The sequence below is a fragment of the Belonocnema kinseyi genome, chromosome 3 (genome assembly GCF_010883055.1).
Source record: "Belonocnema kinseyi isolate 2016_QV_RU_SX_M_011 chromosome 3, B_treatae_v1, whole genome shotgun sequence".
NCBI classification, from domain to species: Eukaryota; Metazoa; Arthropoda; class Insecta; order Hymenoptera; family Cynipidae; genus Belonocnema; species Belonocnema kinseyi.
This window is the reverse complement of record NC_046659.1, coordinates 131,541,297-131,544,241: the sequence shown is the minus strand read 5'-3', so window position 1 is coordinate 131,544,241 and position 2,945 is coordinate 131,541,297.

Below are 2,945 nucleotides of genomic sequence, written 5' to 3'. Positions count from 1 at the left end.
TTTTGAGGAACTTCCGAAAACGCACTTTTCTGAAGGATTAAAAAAACTTGAAATGCGATTGACCAAGTGTATAGAGCTCCAAGGAGATTATGTTGAAAAATATAAAAAAAATTACCCCAAAAAAATTGTTTTTATACTTCATTCTAAGTACTTATTGAACTACCCTCGTATCTAAAAATCCAGACTCTTCCGGTAAAGACGAAACTTGAAATTCTGTCTATAGGAAAATTAAATTTCCAATAGGAGGATGGACTATTTCTCGATCTAGATACAATGCCTGTCATCATAAGAATAATTGTATCAGAATCGAACCTTTTGCTGCATTAGGGGCTTACGTCGATACTCGTATTTTGATTAACGCGAAAACAAAATGTTGTGCAAGATGGTGATGATCGTTTTCTTAAGGAAGAGGCTTTCCGTCAATTCAAGCCACCTCTGATTTTACTTATATTAACGCCGAATCGATAGATAGTCATATAAAAGAGAGAGAGAGTGAGAAGGGCAAATGTGATGATGAGGCAAGTGTGGGGGCTGAGCAAGAGATTGTTCGCAGATGATTTTGAAAGGAGAATGAATTTGTTTGACTCGCTAGTGATGCGTGTCTTATTTTACGGAGTGGAGGTTTGGGGTTAGAAGGGAAGTGAGGAGGTAAATAGGGTACAGGAGAGGTATGTAAAGTGGATACTGGGGTTGGCAAGGAATACGCCGAACTATATTGTCAGGAGGGAGACAGGAAGATTGAGTTTAGGGACTATAACAGGGATTCGTGCGTGTAAATATGTGGAGAAATTCTTGGAAGAGGGAGGACGTAAATTGTTTAGGGAGTGTTGTTGGGAGAAGGAGAACAGACATAGTGGTGCAAAGATGGAAGTGGAAAGGGAAAGGTATTTTAGAACGAATGTATTGCAAGTGGATGAAGTTAGCAGAATGCACGAGGAAGGAAGGTATATGAGTTGGTTCAAAAAAATAGCATGGAGAAAGAGAGGGCAGAAGGAGAAAAGAGAATAAGAGAGTCAAGGTATAACGTAAAATATGTGTTGATTATGCCAAGGGAGAGAGCGCAATATTTGTGTAAGAAAGGAGAGCAAGAAAGTCAGGAATTTATAGCGAGAATGAGGTGCGGGTGCATGGAGAAGTATAATAGGTTCTGGCTTTCTAGAGAGAAGAGAATGTGTGAATTGTGCGGGAAGGGGGATGCACAATTAGAGCATTGGATGAAGGTATGTCAAGAGGTGGAAAGGAGGGGGATAAGCATGGAGGTATTGTTGCATGAAAGGGGTGACAAAAGGGCAGTAGCATGGGTGAAGGGGGTCTTGGGTAAGATAGATAAGAAGAGAAGGAAGGATAAAGAGGAACGGAGAAGGAAATATTGTAAATAGGATAGGTGGTAGATGTAAGAGAAATGTAAATATTGTAAATAGTAGTTATGTATTAGGTGCTAGCCGCGGAGACAGAGGCTGGTAATGCGAGGCATAGCGACAAAAGAGCGAAATGCGTGCGAGGCGAGGTGAGGCGAGGCGCAGCGAGGAAGGTTAGGCTATAGGAGCGAGCGGATTAGTTATACGGTGTGGATGGATGGTGCGTTGTAGGAGGTAGTTGTAAGAAAATTCTGTAAAAAATGTAAGTATAAGCAAGTCAATTTTTTAAGGCAAGCAGGCCGAAAAATGAACGTTCATCTATCTACAAAAGGTTGTTCTGAGCGTATGCGCTTAGCATTATTGTTGATCACGTTGCGCACGGCTCTTTCTAACTCGATTTTATTAACTCTTTTCAGCATTGAAAAACAAAGAGTTTGCAAAGGAATCACGACAGAAAGGACGGTTTTGACGTCCTCCTTTGTTCCTTATCATATTGGTATAGATCACATATTTCCTGAGTAAATCATAAAGCACCATACTACATTAACGCTATTCGCTAATGGACAAAATGTATGTATCCTCGTAGCTGATTTCACATTAATGTTAATACAAAATTGCAGCAATTATTAATTTCGAAGACTGACTTATTCTACACATAAAGGAAGGAATATTGTCAAGCCCATCATGTTATTCACGACGACAGGATAGATAGTGGATGTTTTAGGTCCGTATTTTTCTGATGGCAAGAACAATGAAGCACGTCACATCAACACGGCAACATGAAAGTCATCTTAGATTTCTATTATGCAAGCGACACTAACTGATTTTCCTAGATTAACTCTTGATGAGTTGTAAAACATCACGCTCGGAGTGTATCAGCTGAAGCAAGTTTAATCGTATATCGAGGCAGATTTAGCGGATATTGGAATGTATTCCCTTCTTTTGTACAAACAGGAGGAATGCATTCTAATAAGAGAAAAATTCCAGTCTCGTCTTACATCTTTCAAAGTCTATAACTTTTAGATAAAAACTAATGCTGAACTCAATCCGATTAGTGTTTGATACTGCCAGTGCAAAAGTGGTGAAAGGAGTGGTAGCATATTGCGCTAACATTGCAAGTGTTTTGTGGTATCTTACTTACTCTAGATATCAACAAAACACTTACAGAACTTCGCATGAGTTTGAAATTTATTTTAATAATGCATCGTGTTGGTCGGAGGATGAAGGGGGAAGAACAGCATCTGCAGATAAACAAACCAATTCTCGCAAATAAAACTATTGCAGAGTACGTAGTCTCTAGTTGACCATAAGTTCTTACTGATCCTAATCTAAGTTTTCTTAAAAACACGTATCTCCAAGTTTTGTTTGATCATTTCATAGAAATTATTGCTAATAAATCTCATAGACGAAAACATTTGTACTCTTTTCATCGTCGTAGACCTAACAGAGTACAAAAATAAGCCTTATTTTAAAGACTAAGTATCTCGAAAAAAATCATGGCTATTTCTTGAAATCAAATCATTTTCCGGAAAAGTTCTTTAAAAGGGTTATTAAATTTGAAGGCATTGCATTATATTATATATAATA